The sequence below is a fragment of the Lycium barbarum genome, chromosome 11, assembly GCF_019175385.1.
Source record: "Lycium barbarum isolate Lr01 chromosome 11, ASM1917538v2, whole genome shotgun sequence".
Lineage (NCBI taxonomy): Eukaryota > Viridiplantae > Streptophyta > Magnoliopsida > Solanales > Solanaceae > Lycium > Lycium barbarum.
This window is the reverse complement of record NC_083347.1, coordinates 66680577-66693609: the sequence shown is the minus strand read 5'-3', so window position 1 is coordinate 66693609 and position 13033 is coordinate 66680577.

The following is a 13033-nucleotide window of genomic DNA, read 5'->3' as shown; positions in this document are numbered from 1 at the left end:
AATGTAACTTCCCACACTGGGAACATCGTGGTACGGGTGGCCTCGCCTGACCTGAATCACCTCTGAACTGAGATCTCGAAAAACTCTGACTCGGCCCGGAACAAGTAGATCTATCAAATCCCTGGCCTGAAAACCGTGGAGGCGCACCAGTCATAGAAGGGACTGCATGCCTAGAAAACTGTTGTTTGTGCCCTCCTCTATAGTCACTCATCGGACCCGAAGATCTAGCCCTCTTTCTATGTCCCCTATCATACTCACGCTCACTCCTTTGTTGTTGTAGGCTTTCTTCTAAGTTCTGAGCATGGGCATGAATGCGTGAAATATCCATATTGTCCTGAAGGGACGCAGTCAAGCACCTATCCATCAAATGCGGCCCTAGGCCTTTCAGAAATTGGTGCACTCGGTCACCCCTATCCGCTACCATGGCCGAAGCATACCTAGCCAAAGAATTGAAGCGGAGACTATACTCTAAAGCACTCATGCTTCCTTGCCTCAAATTCAAGAACTTATCGGCTCTAGCTCGCCGAACCTCTGGGGGCAAATAATGTCTGAGGAAAGCATCTACAAATTCTTGCCATACCGGGGGAGGCGCATTGGCTCCCCGTGAAGCCATCTGAACCGTGTACCAATGGATCGTGACATCCCTCAATCTATAGGACGCTAACTCCACCGATTCGGTGTCTGAAGCATGTATCAATCGAAGCGTCCTTAACATTCCATCAATAAAATTCTAAGGGTCTTCATCCGGCTTCGATCCAAAGAATTCCGGAGGGTTCAAACTAATGAAATCACGGGCCCTTGCACTAACAGCCCTATCACTTTGCCCTGTGCTTTGCCGCTGAGTCTAGCCAGCAACCAATTGAGTAAGCAAATGAACGGCCTCTTTTACATCTTGGCCTGAAGCATCCGGTGGAGGAGCCGGAGGTGCTGTAGTTGGGGCTGAGGCTCTCTCACGCTCCTCAGAAACAGGCATTGACTGGAAGTACTGAGATTGAGCCGCATTCTGGGACTCACTTTCTTCTACAACTGTTGGCGGTGCGCTTTCAGCCCGCTTTTCTGCCATTGTCTTGCCCTTTTGGCTGCCGTAGCCTTTCTCTTTACAGGCATCTCTGAAATACATAACACATGGTTAAGGAAAAAGAAGTTCTTATGTCATAGCTCTATCACACGATCTTATGAAGAAAGAAGGTCAATCATTAAATGCCAGCAGCCTCTTGTTTATACGTGTGGCGCGCAACACACCTATAACCAAGACTCTACTGGACACGACTCGTAGACACACCCTAGGACAAAACTGCTCTGATACCACTTTTGTCACGACCCAACCGGAGGGCCGTGACAGGCACCCGGTGCTATCCCACCCGGGCACCACTTATCATACTTTTACATTTATATCTAGGTGAGCCACATACTAAATCATACTATTTCCATTGGGCAACCATTCATATATACATATCACCATTAATAGCAATGCTCGTAGCAATATACATAAGCCGACGAGGCTAACAAAATGACATCCAAATTATGGGCCGACAAGGCCAACATATCCAACTATATACACATGTCTACGAGCCTCTAAGGAGAATATTCCATATCATATAGGCGGGATAGGACCCCGCTATGCCCATAATTATGTACACAAAAGAATCAATACCAAAAGCTATAGCTCCGAATGAAATGGAGCTCCGCTATGCAGTCCCTGAGAAATATAGCTATGGATCAAGCTTGTCTCCCTGGCCACCTGCGGGCAGGACGCAGCGTCCACAAACAAAAGGACGCCAGTACGAAGAATTTACTGAGTATGTAAAGTATGATCAATATCATTATGAAAGCATAATAGACAACATAGAAACAACATAGGATGAGAGATAGTAGTATCATCGTCATTAGCACTTACTTGCTTCTCATAAGGACTTTCCATTTCTAATGTGAGATTGTGTACATACATCAGTATTCGTATCCATACTCATATCCATACTCACTTAAATTTCGTATCCATAGTCGTATTCATATACATATTCTTATTCGTATTCGCATCGTATTCATATTCATACTCATATCTATATCATATACATATCCATATCATATACATAGTATTTACATAGCATACCCGAGCACGAAGGTTCGGTGTTTCACGTACCCGACCATGGCTTGGCTCGGTTATCATACATACCTGGCCAACCAAGGCTCAGGGTTACACATACCTGGCCCTACCAAGGCTTCGGGGTTATCTGTACCCAACTGCAGTAGTGCGCGCGCATCGTCGTGTATATATATACACATATACTTATATTCTACCCGGCCATGTAAGCTCAGGGTTCCATAATAGCCATACATAGGCACATATACGTAAAAGCTCATAGGCATCTTTAGCATCATTACCATTATCGTCGTCATTATTATCGTCATTACCATTATCGTCGTCATCATTACATCTATCCTTATAGGATTGTTCGTCATAGGAGGAATTTAGTACAATCGTAATATATCAAGAATCAAGAGCTTAGTGGCTTTTGAAGATGGCATTATTTGGAGGACATCATAGGCTTATAGAAGATTAGATATTTGGCCAAAGAACCATGCCTTATGAAAGAAGGATTAGCCTTACATACCTTTTCCGTTCAACTATTCTATCACTTGCACGTTCTCCTTCAATGCTCACGTTTCTACCTTCATTAGAGTTATACTATCATTAGAAATCGATAGCTAGCATACACGACTAAAACTAGAGAAAATTGGACAACATCTCCTTTATTTATACGACTTCCTCCATATCATATATCAACTCCCAAACGTTAATAATACATTCACAATATCATAATAATAGTCTTTGTTCTCCTACATTATCCATATTCTTCAATTCACTTCAAGTCACCCATATCCATGGCCATAACACACTATTACATTCGCTCATATACAATGTCTATCCCATGTTCTTAATGTCATTTATAACATGATTATAATCATAGCTGTTATATCCCGCATTTGATACATTCGGACATTTTAAGAAAGTCGTGGTAAGTTAAGGGAATGACCATTTTTCAAATTTATTTTAATGTACAAGTTGGTTATGAATATTATTTATGAATGTTAGTAGTATGGAAATATCGGGAAAGGTTAAGGGTAAAAAGGGAAATTCGCAAAATGGTCCACAGTAATATTGTGGAAGGCTAGGGCAAAATGAGAATTTCAGAAAATGTTCAAGAAAATTCTTGAAATTTCCATGTTGGCCGTGTGGCATAAATATATGTCCACATTTTTAATGGGGGCTAATTGTAAATTATAAAGACATATGGGTCAAAGCTTGCATGAGAAGATAAATGATCATCTTTGACTATTTTAAGAAATTTCAAGAAAAAAGAAGAAAACTCTAGAAAAAGTGGAGAAGGGGACATGTGACCATTTTTTTTTGAGGGACCTAAGTATAAATATATAGAAGTGGTGGAATATATATATATATATATATATATATATATATATATATATATATATATATATATATATATGAGGGTTCATCATTTTAATTCAAGAAATTGGAGAAAGAAAGAAAGCAAATGAGAAGGGGAACTAGATAGGCCATTCGGCCATGACTCTAAAACAAAGACCCCATGGAAATTGATCAAGAAAAATTTTGGTCTTCTAGTATTTCCACTAAACGAAAGGCCCTCATTAACATGGAGAGGTTGTTGGAGCAATTCAATCCTTTAATTGTGCAATATATGCCCCTAGCCGAGTGAGAAATCAAGTAGAAAAAGGTATGTATTTAATCTTCTCTTTATATGTTTTGGATAGTTGTGCATGTTGTGGTATGTGGAAATGAATGGAATTCATGGAAATATGGAAGTTGTGAATGTGGCCTAGTGTGCATGGTGATTGGCCGTCTGTGTGTGTAATGTTATGCTTGAAGAATGGATTAATTTTATGTAGTATGTTGGTTGTTGTTGTCGTGATAATGTAGAGTGTAGAAAGGGATGAAATATATGAAAATAGGTGTGTGTGGAATGTAGCCGTGGGTGTATTATAGCGTGTAAAGATGTTGAATTAATTTATGTAGTATGTTGCTTGTTATTGTAATTTCAAGGGATGGATGGAGTTCACGAAATATACATGTATAGGGGTGTGGCCGAAGGGAAGAGGTGGTGTTGGTGAGGTGTGATAAATTGGTTCTACTTGGTCTATTAATTGTTGTTGTGATAGATTTTATGATGAAAAATGAGAACTTAATGGTTAAAGATGAAGTAGTGTATGAATTGAATTGAATTGAATTGAATTGAATATAAAAGGAATGTTGTTGAATTGTATGACAAAGGTTGTCATTGTTAGAATGTGTCTTGAATGGGTTGTTGACGTATTGGCAAGATTGTTGGTATTGTTGATTGATGATTTGAGCCGAGTTAGATTCTCGGGGGTGGTATATTTATAGGGGAGATGCTGCCGAAATTTCGGCAGGTCATAAGTGAATTTAATTAAAGGACTAAGACAAGTGTATGTGACAATGATCTAATGAATTGCGTCAACTTTCTTGAATGTAGACTAGCAGAAGCGAGCTTGGATGATTAAGCGTAGCTAGTAAGGCGCGGCACAGGTATGTTAAGGCTCGTCCCCTTTCTTTCAAAGGCATGATCCCTAGGTTATGATTTCATAAGTATTTCCATAATTTCCTTGTTTTCAAAAGTTAGAAGTTTATGATTCTATGGCATGATTCTCTTCCTAATAACCCGTAAACGTTTTCCAAAATGTCTATACTTTTCCAAAACAAAGGTGTATGATTTTGTAAGCTTTATGACTACAACGACGAATATGTTTTTGTAATGATAACGATGATGTCAAAGAAGAGAATATGTCTAGGATGGTTATGACAAGAATGGTTTCATGTCTAAAAGTTTTAAGTTAAGGAGCCAATATGAATATAAGAACAATGAGCTAGTTCTTGATTTCAATTCTATTCCTTTGTTATGACTCTATTTTCTAAAGACCCCAAAGTGTATGAATTGATGTTTTATGAGGCTTATGATCTTATGCTATGTTTTCTCTTAACGTTATTCCTTTTTTATAGTCTCGCCTTATAATACTAGTCCTTTCAAGGTGAGACATGACGATCCTGATTATTCCATAATGTAATCGGAGGTTCTCGACCTTACGTCACTCCGATAAAGTTATAGCGTTTGGTTGGGCTCTTATGCATGCTTATGATGGATAATAACACCGTGCCTAGATGGCCGGGCATGTCACCGCTACGGCGGGCAGCTATTGGATGATTACACCGCGCATAGATGGCCGGGCATGTCACCGCTAAGGCGGGCTGCTATGTTTACACCGAGCCTAGAGGGCCGGGCATGATCACCACTAGTGGGCGGCATGAGATGATTACCCCGGACGCGGGAGGCCCAGACGCGAGCTAATGATGTTATGTGATTCAGACAGGTTATGTATGTATATATATATAAAGGTAAAAGTGAGCATGCATAATTCCGCCTTAAGAGGCAAGCAGTCACAGTTATATCTTTTCTTTTATCTTCGAGATTTCCTTATTATATTGTTGTTCATGTTCTGTTCATATTAACATGTTATTATTTAGGCCTTACATACTCAGTACATTGCTCGTACTGACCCCTCTTCTTCGGGGGATGCGTTTCATGCCGCGCAGGTACACCTAGATGAGTTGAAGCTATTATAGAAGATGTTCCAGCGAAGTTGGCGAGCTCCACTTGTCCTGGAGTGCTGCCGAGTCAGAGTATATGTGCCATGATGTTTTGTTCGATGTTAGAGACTTTGCAGACAGAGTCGTGGGTATCGGGAGTCAGTCTGTCAGCGGCTCCATCAGCCGATGTGTCAGTTTGTATTATGATGTAAGTTTTACATAGTTACAGATTTTATTTGATTTGAAAGCAATAAAAAGAATATTTCAGTAAGCTTTATTATGTATACTTGATTTAGAGGTTCAAAAGATTATATACGTAATAAGAGTCAGCGGGTTCACTCGGCTCCGAGTATGGGGTCGGGTGCCCATCACACCCTAGTAAAGTCGGGGTGTGACAAAGTGGTATCAGAGCAGGTCGGTCTAAGGGTTGTCTGCAAAGTCGTGTCTAGTAGAGTCCTGTTTATGGGTGTGAAGCCGGCCACATTTATAAGCAGGAGGCTGCGGGGCATCTAGGAATTGTTGACCTTCTTTCAGTCTTAAATCGTGCGATGAGCCAAGTCATAGGAAATAAGATTCCCTATACCAATCGTTAATTTTCGCAGACGCCTAGTAGCGACGGAGAAAGGCGAGTGACGATATGGCAAGTCACAGAGGTAAGTCTGGATATCTTTTCTGTTACTTGGAACTGGAAGTTCTGGATGGCTGGAATATGTCATATAGCCATATGTTTTGTGAAGTATTGTCGATATTTGCTACGTACAGATTTTGAATAGTAGGAGTGGTGAAGGAGATTCTACTAGAATGGATACGCTTAACAGAAGGAAACGTGGAAAGGGAATGCCGTAAACAGACAATAAATGGGATGTGTTGTTCTAGAGGACCTATGGGTCTGGCGTGGCGATGAAGGTACGATCACTACTATCGGGAAACTGGAAGTTCAGGATAGGAGGTAGCTATACACACAGGCGGAAGGTGAACATTGGAAATCAATAAGGGTAAAACGGTAATTGTAAAAGAAGGGACGTATTGCGAATATGCCTTGGAATCTGTACAACCTTGACTCGCTCCAGATTATGTAGTAAAGGACATACGAGGAAGTGGACGCGATTATATAAGCATTAAGGCACCGAATACCACCGAAGTTTCGAGGTTAAGCGTGCTAAAGTGGGAGGATAGGTGACCCCCCTGGGAAGTTTACAAGAAATTCTACACATTCGGACATAAGAGACAAATGAGAAGTTAGAGTAGCCTAAGGGAAACTAGAGCATACGGGATGGTTGGAGACCATAGGAAGACGCGTAGGACGAGGCAAACTAGATCGGTGAAGAGACAGAAAGTGCATCACAGCTTTGGAATTAGGATAGGCTTGAACAGTGGTTGGAGGTATTTTGTGGGCTAGTTGATAGTAACTATATATATATATATATATATATATATATATATATATATATATATATATATGAATGTGTAGGATATCCCACGTATGACTGTATCGGAGGATATGTGAATTCCAGCAACCGGCGCTACGGTGAGGAAGGCATTGATCACGCAAGGGTACCGAAGTTCGAGGGACGGCAAAAGTAAATGGTACAAGTGTTACCAGGCAAATTGCTATTATTTTTACTATAGGTTAAGCTTGAAAAATTCTAGTATAACGATATTTGGAAAAGAAAAGAGTGAGTAGCTGGAAAACCAAGAGAATGAAGTGTCGGAGGGAGGTGAAAGGTAAGAAACCTCAGTAAAGGAAGCTCCCGAGAGAAACTACCGGCTAAGCATGAGACTATTTGGGTAAGAACTTAAGGTAGGCATGTGAAAAGGGATAGAGTGTGGTAAAAGGAAACAGAAGGGGAGTGTATGAGGTTCGAGAACCAATTTCAATAAGTAGAACTAGAGGAATAGTGACTAGGATAGGGGGGTGTGAAGTAAGATAAAGAGTGCTTAGGCCTTGCGATAATGTTAAGGTAAGGGATATATATATATAAAGGAATAGATGTGTGGCTATATTAATATAGTTAAAGATTCGACGAACAAGGATAGGGAGAGTGAAATTGTAAGGATTCTGTGAACAAAGGTAGCGGAACATTTGAGAAATATAGACGCGCAGCTATAACACGAACACGTAGGTAAGGAAGAATTACGAGTAAGTGAGCTAAGCAAGTGAAAGGACGAATAGTAGATGGAAGGGTGTGGAAATGTGGACGAATGAGGATATAGACGGAAAGTAAAAGGAAAACATAGGATAAGGAGTTTTCGATATGTTAGGCACAGAGTTGGAAGAAAGTGAGGAATAAGGTATAGACGAAGACTTCATAAAAGGACTGTTGGCACATAAGGAACCCCTTAAAGGGAGGGGGGGGGGGGGGGAGAACATGTTATAGGTTTCAAGTCCAAAGGAAGGAAACTTATTAGCCTGGAGCCAGAGTTTAAACCATATCGGTTTATCAAGGGGATACATGAAAGAAATAGAAACGAATTGGTGTAGTGGATTAGGAAACCTATGACATGAAATAAGGACTCGAGTAAAGACCCAGGAGTTCGATGATAAAGGAAATAAGATAAAGGATAAGGAATGGGCATGAAGGAAAGGACAGCTATGGAAGGGACCCCCCCCCCCCCGAAGTGCTACGAGACCCCATAAGATTAGTTGAACATTCGAGGACGAATGTTCTAAAGGGGGGAGAATGTTATATCCCGCATTTGATACATTCGGACATTTTAAGAAAGTCGTGGTAAGTTTAGGGAATGACCATTTTTCAAATTTATTTTAATGTACAAGTTGGTTATGAATATTATTTATGAATGTTAGTAGTATGGAAATATCGGGAAAGGTTAAGGGTAAAAAGGGAAATTCGCAAAATGGTCCACGGTAATATTGTGGAAGGCTAGGGCAAAATAGGAATTTCACAAAATGTTCAAGAAAATTCTTGAAATTTCCATGTTGGTCGTGTGGCATAAATATATGTCCACATTTTTAATGGGGTCTAATTGTAAATTATAAAGACATATGGGTCAAAGCTTGCATGAGAAGATAAATGATCATCTTTGACTATTTTAAGAAATTTCAAGAAAAAAAAAAAGAAAACTCTTGAAAAAGTGGAGAAGGGGACATGTGACCATTTTTTTTTTGAGGGACCTAAGTATAAATATATAGAAGTGGTGGAATATATATATATATATATATATATATATATATATATATATATATATATATATATATATATATATATATATATATATATATATATATGAGGATTCATCATTTTAATTCAAGAAATTGGAGAAAGAAAGAAAGCAAAGGAGAAGGGGAACTAGATAGGCCATTCGGCCATGACTCTAAAAAAAAGACCCCGTGGAAATTGATCAAGAAAAATTTTGGTCTTCTAGTATTTCCACTAAACGGAAGGCCCTCATTAACATGGAGAGGTTGTTGGAGCAATTCAATCCTTTAATTGTGCAATATATGCCCCTAGCCGAGTGAGAAATCAAGTAGAAAAAGGTATGTATTTAATCTTCTCTTTATATGTTTTGGATAGTTGTGCATGTTGTGGTATGTGGAAATGAATGGAATTCATGGAAATATGGAAGTTGTGAATGTGGCCGAGTGTGCATGGTGATTGGCCGTGTGTGTGTGTAATGTTGTGCTCGAAGAATGAATTAATTTTATGTAGTATGTTGGTTGTTGTTGTCGTGATAATGAAGAGTGTAGAAAGGGATGAAATATATGAAAATAGGTGTGTGTGGAATGTAGCCGTGGGTGTATTATAGCGTGTAAAGATGTTGAATTAATTTATGTAGTATGTTGCTTGTTATTGTAATGTCAAGGGATGGATGGAGTTCACAAAATATACATGTATAGGGGTGTGGCCGAAGGGAAGAGGTGGTATTGGTGAGGTGTGATAAATTGGTTCTACTTGGTCTATTAATTGTTGTTGTGATAGATTTTATGATGAAAAATGAGAACTTAATGGTTAAAGATGAAGTAGTGTATGAATTGAATTGAATTGAATTGAATATAAAAGGAATGTTGTTGAATTGTATGACAAAGTTTGTCATTGTTAGAATGTGTCTTGAATGGGTTGTTGACGTATTGGCAAGATTGTTGGTATTGTTGATTGATGATTTGAGTCGAGTTAGATTCTCGGGGGTGGTATATTTACAGGGGAGATGCTGCCAAAATTTCGGCAGGTCATAAGTGAACTTAATTAAAGGACTAAGACAAGTGTATATGACAATGATCTAATGAATTGGTTCAACTTTCTTAAATGTAGACTAACAGTAGCGAGCTTGGATGATTAAGCGTAGCTAGTAAGGCGCGGCACAGGTATGTTAAGGCTCGTCCCCTTTCTTTCAAAGGCATGATTCCTAGGTTATGATTTCATAAGTATTTCCATAATTTCCTTGTTTTCAAAAGATAGAAGTTTATGACTCTATGGCATGATTCTCTTCCTAATAACCCGTAAACGTTTTCCAAAATGTCTATACTTTTCCAAAACAAAGGTGTATGATTTTGTAAGCTTTATGACTACAACGACGAATATGTTTTTGTAATGATAACGATGATGTCAAAGAAGAGAATATGTCTAGGATAGTTATGACAAGAATGGTTTCATGTCTAAAAGTTTTAAGTTAAGGAGCCAGTATGAATATAAGAACAATGAGCTAGTTCTTGATTTCAATTCTATTCCTTTGTTATGACTCTATTTTCTAAAGACCCCAAAGTGCATGAATTGATGTTTTATGAGGCTTATGATCTTATGCTATGTTTTCTCTTAACGTTATTCCTTTTTGATAGTCTCGCCTTATGATACTAGTCCTTTCAAGGTGAGACATGACGATCCTGATTATTCCATAATGTAATCGGAGGTTCTCGACCTTACGTCACTCCGATAAAGTTATAGCGTTTGGTTGGGCTCTTATGCATGCTTATGATGGATAATAACACCGTGCCTAGATGGCCGGGCATGTCACCGCTACGGCGGGCAGCTATTGGATGATTACACCGCGCCTAGATGGCCGGGCATGTCACCGCTAAGGCGGGCTGCTATGTTTACACCGAGCCTAGAGGGCCGGGCATGATCACCACTAGTGGGCGGCATGAGATGATTACCCCGGACGCGGGAGGCCCAGACGCGAGCTAATGATGTTATGTGATTCAGACAGGTTATGTATGTATATATATAAAGGTAAAAGTGAGCATGCATAATTCCGCCTTAAGAGGCAAGCAGTCACAGTTATATCTTTTCTTTTATCTTCGAGATTTCCTTATTATATTGTTGTTCATGTTCTATTCATATTAACATGTTATTATTTAGGCCTTACATACTCAGTACATTGCTCGTACTGACCCCTCTTCTTCGGGGGCTGCGTTTCATGCCGCGCAGGTACACCTAGATGAGTTGAAGCTATTATAGAAGATGTTCCAGCGAAGTTGGCGAGCTCCACTTGTCCTGGAGTGCTGCCGAGTTAGAGTATATGTGCCATGATGTTTTGTTCGATGTTAAATACTTTGCAGACAGAGTCGTGGGTATCGGGAGTCAGTCTGTCAGCGGCTCCATCAGCCGATGTGTTAGTTTGTATTATGATATAAGTTTTACACAGTTACAGATTTTATTTGATTTGAAAGCAACAAAAAGAATATTTCAGTAAGCTTTATTATGTATACTTGATTTAGAGGTTCAAAAGATTATTTACGTAGTAGAGTCAGCGGGTTCGCTCGGCTCCGAGTATGGGGTCGGGTGCCCATCACACCCTAGTAAAGTCTGGGTGTGACAATAGCATATCAAGAATCATTACTCAACCCAAACCATTACTCAAAAATAACACTATTCCCACATTCATGACCCATTGTCTATCTCCTTCTACAATCCAATTTTTTCAACTTCTCAATACCTTAAATAACATGGACAGATCATAAAACTTACCTTAGATGTTGTAGGAATAAGCTTTGGGTGGAAACACCTCACTTGAGCAAAACCTTAGCTTCACCTTCACTTGGATTCCTTGCCTTGGATGAACTTTAATGGGTTTCTTACGCTTGATTCACTTAGTTTGATGTATTTGATCACTAATATCTCTTGAATTCTTGTGGGTAAAGTGTAGAGAGATGTTTTAGATAGAAGGGGGTGTGAAAGGGAAATGAAATGAAATAAGACTTGGTCCCTTATTAATACACAAATCTGATCCGTCGGGAAATTATACAGACACTTACACGGTCTGTATAAACTTATACGGTCTGTATAAGTGACCGTGAAATCGCCCCTTTAATTCTCGATTCCGTGACCATTTGACGACACTTTATACGGGCCGTATAATTTTATACGGTCCGTATAAGTGACCGTAAAATCACCTCTCCAATATCTCGCCTCTGTGACCATTATACGACACATTATACGGGTCGTATAACTTTATACGGTCCATATAAATGACCGTATAACCTCACCACTGAGGGACTTAACTGTGACAATTCTGCGATTCATTATACGGACCGTTTAATCGACCGTATAACTCATCTTTTCACTGATCTTGTTCTTATCACTTGGTTTGATCTCCAATCCTTATGGAACCTTCTTGACACTTGTTTATCACCTCATTAACAATCTAAGGGACGTTATAACTCTTCTCCAAAGCATCATTAAATCATCGTTAACTTGTCGCTCGTAATTCCTTTTCGATACCTATCGTATGCCTTGCCTTCTCTTGGCAAACTTTCTGCTCTTATCTCGAATGTCCTTGATATCTTAATTAAGGTCGTCAAATGTCATTCCTCACTCTTTGAAATACCATATATTCCGTGCTCTTCGTTAGTCTATTCACTGTGCATCAACGGAAAATTTTCCGAGGTGTAACAAAGTCGATGAAATAGGGGAAATGCTGCCTAATTTTTGTTAGTTCATGAGTTGTTCTAGTTTGAATTCAATAGTGTCTTTAAGACTAAACCATGGTGTTATAGCCCGTACTTTGTACGTTCGGATATTTCGAGGTAGTCGGGGTACGTTGAAGGCAAGACCATTTTCAAAATTATTTTAATGTACAAGTTGTTGTGAATATTATTTATGAATATTATTAGTATGGAAATATTGAGAAAGGCTAAGGGTAAAAAGGGAAATTCGCAAAATGGTTCACGGTAATATTGTGGAAAGGCTAAGGGCAAAATGGGAATTTCACAAAGTTCAAGAAAGTTCAAGAAAAGGCCATCTTGGCCGTGTAGTGTGTGTGTGTGTGCATGTGGGACCCATCCCTTTTGTTGGACAAATTAATTCAAGCCAAGAAGGAGGACATGTGGCCACTTGGTATAGGTAGTAACTAAATATATATATATATGTGAGAGATAGCTAATTATTCATCATCTCAATTGAAGAAACAAGAAAGAAAGGAAAAAAAATGAGGGGGTAT